This window comes from Equus quagga, chromosome 7 (assembly GCF_021613505.1).
Source record: "Equus quagga isolate Etosha38 chromosome 7, UCLA_HA_Equagga_1.0, whole genome shotgun sequence".
Classification (NCBI taxonomy): domain Eukaryota; kingdom Metazoa; phylum Chordata; class Mammalia; order Perissodactyla; family Equidae; genus Equus; species Equus quagga.
The window spans coordinates 32,376,513-32,388,905 of NC_060273.1; the positions used below are offsets into that span (position 1 = coordinate 32,376,513).

At 46.0% G+C, this 12,393-nt stretch overlaps 1 protein-coding gene across 1 annotated transcript in view; it reads left to right on the forward strand.

Moving 5' to 3' along the window:
- Window positions 1–12,393, forward strand: part of SDK1 (sidekick cell adhesion molecule 1) — a 625,710-nt gene that overhangs the window by 357,967 nt on the left and 255,350 nt on the right. The window lies entirely within an intron of this gene.

A 12,393-nucleotide genomic window follows, 5' to 3' on the forward strand; every position in this document is an offset into this window, starting at 1 on the left:
GGGTCCTGTCCCCATGCTGCAGCCCTTCACTGCCCATGGGTCCTGTCTCCATGCTGCAGCCCTTCACTGCCCATGGGTCCTGTCCCCATGCCTGCACCTCTTTACTGCCCATGGGTCCTGTCCCCATGCTATTCTCTGAATAAAGGAGCACTACTACCAGACCTTGAGTCCAAGAAATCTTTCTTTCGACTCCTTGGCTCGCCGAGCCCGCATCAGTATTAACAAAGTATAAAAGGTGTAGTGCACCCCTTACGCCATATACACCATCCCCATGTTCCGAATGGGTCAGAGACCTCAACCTAAGACCTAGAGCTGTGAAACTCTTAGAAAGAAACACAGGGGGAAGCGTCATGACACTGGATTTGGCAATGATTTCTCGGATATGACTCCAAAAGCACAGGCAACAAAAGAAAAAATAGACAAATTGGACTTCATCAAAATTAAAAACGTTTGTGTATTGAAGGACATTATCAACAGAGTGAAAAGCCAACCCACAGAATGAGAGAAGATATTTGCAAATCACATACCTGGAAAGAGATTCACATCCAGAATACATAAAGAACTCCTAAAATTCAACAACCCCACCCCCGCAACAAAAAAAAGGAAAACCAAACAACCTAGTTTAAAAACTGAGCAAAAGATTGAATAGACCTTCTCCAAAGATGATATATGAGTGGCCAATTTGCACGTGGAAAGATACTCTACTTTGCTAATCATTAGGGAAATGCGAGTCAAATGAGATATCACTTCACATTCATCAGGATGGCTTTTATTTTAATTAATTAATTTATTTATTTTTCTTTAACAGTTGGCACCTGAGCTAACATCTGTTGCCAATCGTCTTTCTTCTCCTCCCCCTCCTCCTCCCGCTCCCCCTGCTCCCCCTCCTCCTCCTCCTCCCCAAAGCCCCCCAGTACATAGTTATATATTCTAGCTATAGTTCCTTCTGGTTGTGCTATGTGGGATGCTGCCTCAGCATGGCCTGATGAGCAGTGCCATGTCCACGCCTAGGATCTGAACTGGTGACCCCCGGACCGCCAAAGTGAAGCGTGTGAACTTTACCACTCGGCTGCTGAGTTGGTCCCAGGATGGCTTTTACTTTTTAAAAACCCAAATAAAACAGAAAATAACACGTGTTGGTAAGCATGTACAGAAATTGGAACTCTTTTTGCATTGCTGGTGGGAATGAATAATGGTGCAGCCACTGTGGAAAAAGGTATAGTGGTTTCTAAAAAAATTAAACATAGAATTACCATATGATTTAGCAATTCCACCTCTGGATATATACCCAAAAGGAGTGAAAGGAGAGACTTGAACAGATATTCGTCTACCCATGTTTCTAGCAGCGTTATTCACAATAGCCAAAAGGTGGAAGCAACTTAAGGGTCCATCAGTGGATGAATGGATAAACAAAATGTAGTATATCCGTACAGTGGAATGTTATTCTGCCTTAAAAAGGAATGAAATTCTGATATATGTTACAACATGCATGAACCTTGAAGACATTACACTAAATGAGATCAACTAGTTACAAGAGGACAAATACTATATGATTCTATTTATGTGAGGGACCTAGAGTAGTCAAATTCATAGACAGAGAGTAGAATGGTGGTCGCCAGGCGCTGGGGAGAGAGGAATGAGGAGTTGTTTAACTGGGGACAAGAGTTTCAGTCTGAGAAGATGAAAAAGTCTGTGGGTGGCTAGTAGTGATTGTTGCCCAACAATGCAAATTAATGCCACGGGACTGTACACTTGAAAATGGTTAAAATGGTAAATGTCATGTTATGTGTGTTTAGCCACAATTAAAGAAAAAAGGTGTACTGCAAGTACAGAGAGGGAGGATGACTTTCACTGAGGCCTGGGAAGCCTTCATGGAGGAGGTGACATGTTCCCCGGCCTCGATGGATAAGTGGAATTCAGGAGGCAGCAGTGCAGTTGGGGGCAGGTAGGAATGGAGGAAGTTGTTACAGGAGGGGCACTCAGGTCAGAGGAGGGCAGTTGGCATGCTCCAGAGAGTGCCTTGTGGTCGGGTGCAGCTGAAACACAGGAATATGGAACTGGGAGGGAGACCCTATGAAGGAGAGGACCCAGATGCCTGGTCATGATCACCTGGGGCCTGGTCTTGACTAGTGCATCAAGGAAGCTGTCCATGGGGTGGCTGAGGGCTGAGGAGCAAGACAGTTCTAAATAAGACTGCTCTCATGATTTGAAGATGTCACTGCTCAGTTCCATCCCATTTGGCCCTACAGCGTTCTCCTGTAGACCCAGGAGGGAGAGACTTTTCCCAAGACCTTCACTCTGTGTTCACTCAGCAGATACTTACTGAGCACCCACAAGCATCAGGCACCGTTCTAGGGCCCTGGGAGTATGGCTCGAACAGAACAGAGGAAAATGCCTGTGCTCCTGGTCTTGCCTTCTTGTGGGGAGAGACAGATGTAAACAAAACTAACTCTCTCCAGTCAGATGGAGTTTAGAGCCACAGGAAAAGCACAGCGGGGAATGGGGTGAGCTTGTCATGGGCCCCTCAGCCAGCACAGGCAGAGATGCCAGGTCATATAGCTGTGTCCACGAAATGATGGTTTCATGGCCATTAAAAATAAATCAAACGTGGTTTCGCTCCTCCCTTCCAGTTTACGAAATGCAGTGTGTTCTCCCTACAGATCTACCAACCTCTAAATGTTTTGCATCTCTCAGATAAACTTTGAAAAGAACTTTTTACCTTGGAGTTCCTCCAGCTCGGGGGAGGAGGGGAACCAAGGCCTCGAAGGCCCACCACAGGGTCCCGTTTCCCGTTGTCCTTGCTAATAGCCCCAGAAGGGCATCACTTGCCCTGGTGGGTGTGGGCTCCTCGCCCAGATCTGCAGAATTCTCCAAGGGCGTTTCTTATTGAAGCTGAAAGTGATCTGTGATTGTGCCTAGCTACATTCTCAATAATTTCTGAACGCCATTCGGATAATTGACCTAATCCTCTGAAAAATACCCTTTTTCCCCTCTAACCCACCCAAACTACATATAGTCCCAGTTTTTCTATTGGTTACGGTTCTTCCACTATGAAGTGGTAGATTATGCGTTTCTGTGTTTACATAAAAAGCAGGTTATCAGCTGTTGTCCCTCGAATCAGATATTGGGATGGCTCCACTCCAGTGTCCAGTCGTGCGGTTCCTCAGTCCACACTCCTGTTTCATGGTTTACCAATTTGTGCTCATCCCAAAATAAATAAATAAGCCCGCTGGAGAGTTGCCTTTTATCACCTTCATTTTTCTCTGCCCGGTAAAAAGCCCATGAAATACATTCTTTGTTACAGTCCATTCATTTCCAAATGTGCAAGTTTTCAAATATGTTATAAATGAGAAGAAAAGAAACTGCTGGATTGTTTGTCAAACTGTCATATTATTTTATTTATCGTCTCTTGCCAATAGAAAAGTCCAGAAGTGTATTGAGATAAGAATGGAAGTACATGTAAAGATAAAATTGTAAATGGGCTATACTGCTGTACTTCCTCCCATTTTTCTTTCGCTCCCACTGTTGGACAGTAAACGAGAATTGAATCAGCTGGTGCACACTCATCTCGAGGGAACAGCCAGAGCTTTTGCACTTGGGCTTGTCCACGTGAGCACGCCCTCAGCCTTCACCTCCTCCTCTCCCTCTCACTGCCTTCGAGATTTGCGATGGGGTTCTGGCTGTTGAACGACAGACAACACAGTGTTTAAAAGAATGGGAAAGTTTCCATAGACACCGCACACATGCACACATGACGGATTATTAACCCAGAAATTTATACGCCCGCTTCGTCTGTTCAGGAGCTAGGCAAGTAGAAATTAAAAAGTGAATTTGAGGGCTGAAATAGTTTTCACAATAAAGTGCAACTTAAAATTACCCAAGTTCTGCCTCAAGAAACTGCTCCCTTGGAGTCCCGGGGAATGACCTGGTCAGCCTGCTGCGTGCACTCCTTTACAGGAGTGAAGCTATCAAGACACCGGCTCCCCGTGGTGGCGAGAGATCAGACACACCTGTTGGGATGCTTTTGCTGGCAGGAAAGCACTTAATCCATTTGCCAGAGCTTTTTAATAATGCAGAGAAAGATGACAGACTCCAAGTGGTTGCAAAAGCAATTGATAAGCGGGAAAGCCACCTGATTTTCTTTAAGTAAAATATCCCCGTGGCTCGGAAGAGCCTCACTGTACCTTGCTGTGCATGGAAGAAGGTCAAGAATCATAGAAGACTGACCAATTAACTTGCACTTTTTATTGTCAGAAAGCAGGTTGAGAAGGGCCAGAGCCACCCTGTTTGCAGAAACTGAGTTGTAGAACTGAATCCAAATGAGTCAAGTTCTCCAGTGTTCTAAGTGTATTTTGTGGAACAAGAAACCCTTCCTGGTGGAGGTCAGGACTTGTATTTATATATAGCTCTGCATTCCTTAGCAACTGTCCTACAAGGTCAACTCAAAGATTCACCTTCAGAAACTGAGCAGAAGACACCTTGATTTTATATATGGAAATTTCTGTCCACGTGGAAAAAACAATAGCCTCTCTTTCCTTAGCATCATAACATCTTTCTCTTCCCTCTCTGAGCGCCTATTCTCACGGTCCTTGGTGGGCTTCCTGTGTCTGCCCTTTAAAGGTCGATGCTGCCTGGGGTTTTGTCCAAGGCCTGTCTTCTGTTCTCATTCTTCATGCTCTCGCAGAGAAGTCTCACTGTCTCCTAGAATTTCAGTCACCCCTCATGCTGCTGACCAGCCTACACCCCCTGCTTCTGCCCACTTAGATACCTACAAGCACCTCATATGAAACCCGGGCTTCTTCTCTAGAACCTACTTCCTCCTCCATCCTAACACCCAAAGCACTACCATCCACTCAGAGCACTCAAGCCAGAAACCTGGAGAGTTCTGTGCACAAACTCAGCTCCCTGGGACTCCTCTGCTCCTCTCACTCCTCCCTCCCTTCTGCCTCTCTTACCGGATCACAGCCTTCCTCCTAAATCCTCAATGACTCTCCATTCCTCTCTGGATAAAGTCCAAACTCTGTAGCATGGCCCCGCCTACCTCCACAGCCTCATCTGTGGCCACCCCCAGACCTCAGTTCCCCTCACCCGTCAGGAACTACTTGCAGTTCTCAAAACAGGCCCGACTGATTTCCACCGTCTTTTTTTTCTGTTCCTGAAATGCCTTTCCTCCCCTCATCTTCCTGGTGAATACCTGTCCGTCTGGAGGACCTGGCTCGAGCCTTTCCTAATCCCCCCGGAAGAATTAATCTCACCGCCACACACACCCACCGCGTCCTGCTGTGTCCCTCCCTGCGCCTCTTCCGGCCCCACAGCAACCTGCGTGTACTTGTTCTGCTAACGTGACTGTCTTCCTCTGCAAAACCCGAACCTCCCTGACCACGCCGACCTCGTGCAGTGGAGCTTTGTGTCCCCAGCACCAGCGCAGCACCTGGCGTAGTGCACTTGACATAAGAGGCAGTTGTTGTTGTGCTGATGATCTGGTAATAAGCAGCCGTGTTATGTTTGAACAGGACTCAATTCCTCCTGCAACACGTCCTTTCAGAAGGGCTGTGCAGGCTAGGCAGGTCTGCTTCATACACAGGGCAATAACACATCTGTCCCTCCTTGTTCCCGAAGGTGGACAGACCTACCGACAAGTCCTGATACAGCAGTGAGAGAAGAGCCGGGTACCAAGGAGCCGGGGGGCCTGCAGCGATGGCTCGAAGGGATCACTTCCTGTTCTGTTCAGATAGCCAGTTGCCCTAAATTTTAAAGCATTTTTGTAACTATGGTCTCATCTAGTCAACAAAACCATTAAACCAGTTAAAACAACTAAACCAACAAAACCAATACTATTATTGGATGCTAAAAAAAGGTTTTTTTAAAAAGCCATAGAACTTATTGCTCAACAGTGAGAACTTTCTTAAGGTATTTTACTTCTTGGTTTGTTTTCAACCTTATTTTCTCTTTTGTTCCTACTAATTTCAGACCAACTGTTCTGGGAGCAGGCAGATTTTGAAGCTTCGAATGATCCTGTGGACTTCATTAGCTGCTAGCTTCTAGACGGGATCCTGCTTTTACAAAAATACAAATGCTGAAGATATAGACACACTAGGAATTGAAGAGCTGGAGATTCTTTTTAATCTTAGAATGTGTGTTAGTTGTCACAGTACCATTTTTCCTGTAACAAAGTCACCTCTGGGTGAATGTATCTATTGTATGTAAGGAGAGCGTATAGTTTGCTCAATTTGCACATTTGCATGAAAGCTATGCACGAGTTTTGTGTCTCAGGGCCAATGTGACTTAACGTCTTTTGGCTGAGGGCAGAGTTTGACCTCATTACTTCCTGGTATGGCACAGGGGAAAACTGGCATTGTGTAGGTAATGAGCCCACGAGCTCATCCCTGTTTGAGCTGGATGCCACAAAGACTTCCTGAGGTGTGTTTGCCAGGAGCACTCAGCTCAGAATCAGGGCACTCAAGACAGTGGCTCTAACAGAGAGAACCAAAATGTGGGATTTGCTTTCTCAGATATTCTGGAAAATTCCCCTTCTTTGGGGCGTAGACTCATTTTTGAAAGAAAGAAGGCTGTATTTTTTAATGCGACATTGAGATCTTTGTAACAAGAGAGTACGGGGAGACCTGTGTGTGTGCTGGGAGCCCCAAGGGTGGGTGCTTTTCCCTCGGAGCAGTGAACAGAACTGCAGGCCTGCTGCAAGGTGCAGCATGCTCATCTTCACCAACTTGGGAAAAGAGCAAGTTATGATGGCCCTGAGCCCCTTCAGGGCATCATTGAGGAGTACATCACTGCAGAAGAGAAGGATGAGACCCTGGGACAGGATATATACCTACATACATACGGACAGACATGTGGATACTCTTGTTTTGAATGGCCCTGTGAAATGGGTGTCATTTTACAAAAGAGGAAAGTAAGGCTCAAAGAAGTAGCTTTCTCCCAAACAGTTAGAAGCTGTGGTATTTCCAGGTGCATTGAATTCTAAGCTGTTCTCTTCATAACTACGCCTCACAGCTATTGGGCACAGGGGAACCTCGTCTGGGATAATTGGGGGAAGGGGGAGAAGCTTGGACTGGAAAGGACCAGGGATTGGTCAGAGGCTGGAGCAAGGGAGAGCTTGACTCAGCCTGCTTCTGGGGGCCTGGCCAGCACCCCAACTCACCATGTCCACATGTCCAGGTTGGAACAGATTGAGAAGAAAGGGCTGGCAGTCAACACTAAGCATGTCGGCAGCGTCAACATTGTGTGTTCTCAGGATGGTGTTATCCTCCTCACAGAGAAATTCAAGTAAATAAGAGAAACTTGAGAAGATGCAGTTATGCGGACAAGAGTGGGGGACAAGTGGGATGAGATCAGCTGCATTTTGGAGGGTGTTAGCAGCCAAAGCAAGTTACATGCCTGGCTTCAGGCCTCAGGAGCAGTTCCGGACTCCACCAGAGTAGGTATGGAGCTCGGTCTGGAGAGGATCAGGAAGAGGGCGTGCAGGGACTGAGTGCTGAATGTCTTTGCATCTGGTGTGCCGTGCGCAGGACCGTGTGGGACACGATGTCCCCCAGGCAGCCTGCATGATTGCACGAGGCCGTCTAGACTTGCCCACGGCTGCCGTGCTTGGAACCAAGGAGGGTCCTCTGGAGACGGCCCAGGGCAGAAACTGAGGCCCCAGTGAGGAAGGCCGTCTAGCTATCAGTCCACAGGGATAGGCGGCTTTCTTTCCTTTTTTTTTTTTTAACTATGAAGAGAGAATTGGTGTTTGCTCCTGCCCATATCACTGTCTAGGAGTGTGAGCTGGAACCAGTGGTTCTCAACTGGGGGTGACTTTGCTGCACAATGGACATGTGGCAATGCCTAGAGACATTTTTTTTCATTGCATTCCTCGCATCTTTTTTAGCTCATAACTGGAACTTTGTCCCTTTTGACCACCTTCACCCGTTTCCCCACCTCTGGCAACCACTGATCTGTTCTCTGTTTCTATGAATTCCACTTTTTCAGATTCCGTATATATGAGATCATGTAGAATTTGTGTTTCTCTGTCTGAATCATCTTGCTTAGCATAATGCCCTCAAGATCCATCCATGTTGTCTCAAATGGAAGAATTTTCTTCTTTTTATGGCTGCATAATATTCCATTGTGTGTGTGTGTATATATACATATATATATACATATATATATACCCACACATCTATACATATATATATATTCTTTATATATGTACATATATATACATGTATATATCATCTTTATCCATTCATCTGTCAATGGACACTTAGGTTGTTTCTGTGTCTGGCTATTGAGAATAATGCTGCAATGAACATGAGGTACAGATGTCTCTTCTAGGTAGTGATTTCATTTCCTTTGGATATATACCCAGCAATGGGATTGCTGGATCATATGGTAGTTCCACTTTTAATTTTTAATTTTTTTGAGGAATGAGCAGCTTTCTTAAGAGATGGTGTTGTAGACAAGACAGGAGAGTGAACATTGGGAGCAGAGGGGCCAAAGGCCAAGCGTGGAGGAATGCCCAGCAGCCACTGCTGAGCCTTGAGATTAGGAGGCATCCCCCCAACATTTAACACATCCAAAACCAAATTCCTGAATTGTACCCCACAACCTTTGACTCCTCTGGTCCTTCTGTCTCAGAAATGGCAACTTCCTCTTGCGGACCCAGTACTGCAGTTGTCCCCCTGTCCACCCCATCAGCAGATTGTGCATCTCTGCCTTTGACAAATGTCCTGACTCCACCTCCACCACCCCAGTGCGAGCATCACTGTGTCTTTCAGTCACCTGGCTGATCTCCCCGTGTCCTCCTTTATCCATTGCAGTCACTCCCCCCCCAACCAGTCTCCAGAGTTTGACTCTTTTAAGACAAGGTCATATCATATTCCTCCTCTGCCCCAAACCTCCCAGTGGCTTCGTATTCTCATGGAGAAGAAAGCCCAGAGTTCTCACCCTGGCCTATGGGGCCCTGCCTAAGCCAATCCCTCCCAACGTCTTTTCCCCATGTCTCTCTTCCCCATGTCTCTCTCTTCCGGCCTTGCCGGCCTCCGTGTGGCTCCTCCAGCTCTTCCCTCTGCCTGGAATGCTCTGTGTGCGGATCCCCACAAGCTGATCTTACTTCCTCACCGCCCCCAGGGTCTTAGTCCATTCCCACCCACCATTCCTTGTGTTCCTAAGGCTGAGTCCGCGTGACGTGCCATTTCTCATGATGCTTGCTCTCGCACCTGAAGCACTGAGCTTGACTGCAGTGAAACGGGCAGGCTGTTTTACATGTGTCCCATTTTATCTGCAGGATTCCACAGCTTAGCAGTTCAGGTGAACTTTGAACTTTTTTTTTTTCCTATTTGAGGGATTTGCTATTCTTTAAATACACTTTTTAGTTAAATGCGACCTGGACAACTTCTCCCTACTCAGCCTCTTCAGTGACTCAGGGATTCGTGTGGGGACAGTGACTCGGATTAGTTCCATTTCCCTCTGCTCTGACTCTTTCTTCCTGTAACTGCAAAGAGGCCTCGTCTGCAGCGTTTGCCTTTCTGTTCTGAGGCTGCCTCGTGCCCATTTGCTGCTGACCTCGGCAGAAATCCTCTTTTGATTCAATGTCTTCACCTCCAACCACCTAAAACCAGCTTGGGAAACGTTCAGTTGAAAAAGCTACAGTAAAATCTCAATTAAGAAAATGCTTGGAGGAAGGAGTGTTCCAGTTAATTTAATTTTTGGTTAACTGAGCACAACCAAAGTTTTTATTAGGATGAGACAGCATTATGGGAAAGAAAGATGACGAACTTTGGATGAAGACATTCCTTTATTTTAATTCTTTCTCTACCATCTGACGTCATGTGACTTTGGAATTCAATTTTCCCGTCTACAAAAGGGGATAATAGTGGCTCTCTTACTGGCTGCTTGCTAGGTTAAGTGAGGTGACATTTGTAACCGTAAACATTCACAATGTTTCGGGGCCGGGTGGGGGCTGGTAAAGTGCAGCTCTCTTCCCCCTTCCCATGATGTTTTCATTCTTCTCGGAAATAATTCTTAATGCATTGGCATATGGCATTTTAAAAATTTTTTGTTCATGTAGAACGTTGGAGGAGAGGGAAATATTCCTGGTGGAGTAGCAGTGGCTCCTTATTGTAGAATATTTGTGAAAAATTAAGTATTTGCTGAGTGCTTATTATATCTCAGATACTATGGAATAGCGGAAATAAAGAGGTTGTTTTGTTCTTTTAAAAATGCCTAGATATTCTTCTTTGCATCTTTCTTCTAAAAATTGAATGTGGAAAAAAAATTTGGTAGAAAAGTCAGCATGGCGGGTTAAAAATGCACCTCCATTACCTTCTCTCGATTAAAAAAGAAGTAAACACCCACTGAAAAGCAGTAAAGGAATAAGAGCCTTGGGTCCACGTGACAAAAAGAAGCAAGAGGAAGCCGTTAGCGAATGAGACAGAAGCAAGTATCTGGAAAGGAGCTCTCAGATGGAGGAATAATGACCATGGCAGGAGAAGGCTCTGCTTGGGGACACCTGGAGTAGACTTGGTCACCGAGGGCTAGTTATGACATAGAGCTTAAAAACAAAGGGATTAGTTAATAGTTTGTATCTGCAACAGTCTGCTGGCTTCCTGTGCTACTGCTGTGCACAGAATACTCAGCAGCTAAAATGAATAGACAGACAGACAGACAAATAGGCAAGGATTCCCGTCCCCTGAGAATGAATGGCCCCAGAGAACAGACCTGGCACTCTGGGATCCAGGGTCCCTGCAGAGTAACAGTGAGCTTCCTACCCAACTGAGGTGAAGTTGCCAAATGACAAGCCAAATGTTCACGTTTGGGTGGGGGATTGTTGCGTTTCATTTTAAGCCTCCCTATACTGTTCTTATACTTTTTAATCCATGTGCACATACAAATTTGATTGAAATTCAAAAATGATTTTTTTTTTAAAAGAAGATAGTGTGCGAACGTTGTGTACTATGGTGAGCACTATCCTTGCTATTGGGAGATCTGGCTTCTGGGCACTCACATATTTTCCTGAAAAGTTGTTGCAGCAGTTTCAATAGAAAATGCACAGGCTTTGCAATCAGAAGACCTTGCTTTGATCTTGCTGTCGTAGTTTCCATAAGTCGGGCTCACCTTACCAGCGTCCTTGTGTGTATGTTACAAATACTCTTTTTAGGAACTTTTAGATATCATCTGCATCTCTTGCACCTACTTCTCCAACAAGTATCATGTGTCATTCATGCATCACTAGAAAGAACAAAAGAGTCAGGTCAGAAGGCCCGGGTTTGAGAACAGTCTGACATTTTCCAGCCCCAAATCCAGCTAGTCGCTCGACTTGTCCTGTCGACCCCATCAAGTGAGCATACATTGAAAGAGTGTACTGGTCTGTGCTGAAAGTGTTATATAATTAAAAGTTACTGTTCCGTATGAATCACAGTTGAGGACTGCTTCATCTTCCTACCGATGTGGCTGGAACCCATGATGGAGTGGCACATGCAGTGTTCCATTCCACTTGTCCCCGAGGGGCCATAAGCTCAGCCTTGGTGCTTATCTGTCTCAAGCATGGTCTCCCGGGGTCAGCGTGCAGTCGAGGCTGACCAGCTGGGGGGACTGTCCTCCCTGGGTAGTGACAAGTGCTGAGCATGAGTTTCCTCTTCTGCCACCGTGGCTGAGCAGTGATTAATGCCAAATTAGCACCTTGCTCAGTGACCTTTTCGCATTCACTGCTGCTCTCCTTCACTTCACATAACTATTTGCAAATATTAGCTTCTCAGGTCATTTCTCCTCATCAGCAACTTCCACAGATGACAGGCAGGCTGTTAATCTGATTGGCATTCAGCTTCCGTCCTTTGCCCCATCTTGAAAGTGCCTGCACTCCAGCATCTCCTCAGAAATCTGATAAGCAGCCCCACAGTCTCTACCATTTCTAAGCAGAGAGTGTCAGAAGGAAGAGCTCCGGAGAGGCCCTGTGGGGCTGGCTTCGGAGGCAAGGAGTTTGGGGAAGTTGAAGGCTGCCTCTCGGCTTTCTGGGGCACCTGAGGATACGTGAGAACCGGCTCCCCATCAATGCAATTGATGTATAGGTTGAAAACAATTAATTTGTTCGTGTTGCCTGCATTAAGCTTTCTTTATTTTTCAAATTCACATGAACCTTTAATTAAAAAATCAGACACTGCTTAGACCGTGAAAGCCAGAACATAGAGCTGCGGGAAATTAGCATTGCTAAGAAGCCAGTGGTCTTTTTCCTGTTGTTCCCTCTCGGTGGCCCTGACCCACAGCCAGCACCTTTCACTGGCCAGAGTTCCCTCAGCTGCTGTTGTGGGGGCGGTCTCTGCAGCCTGAAGTATTTAGATGGAGCCTTTTGCATTCGCAAAGATTTAAACTTGTTTTTATCTCCAGTCTTTGCCATCGCCA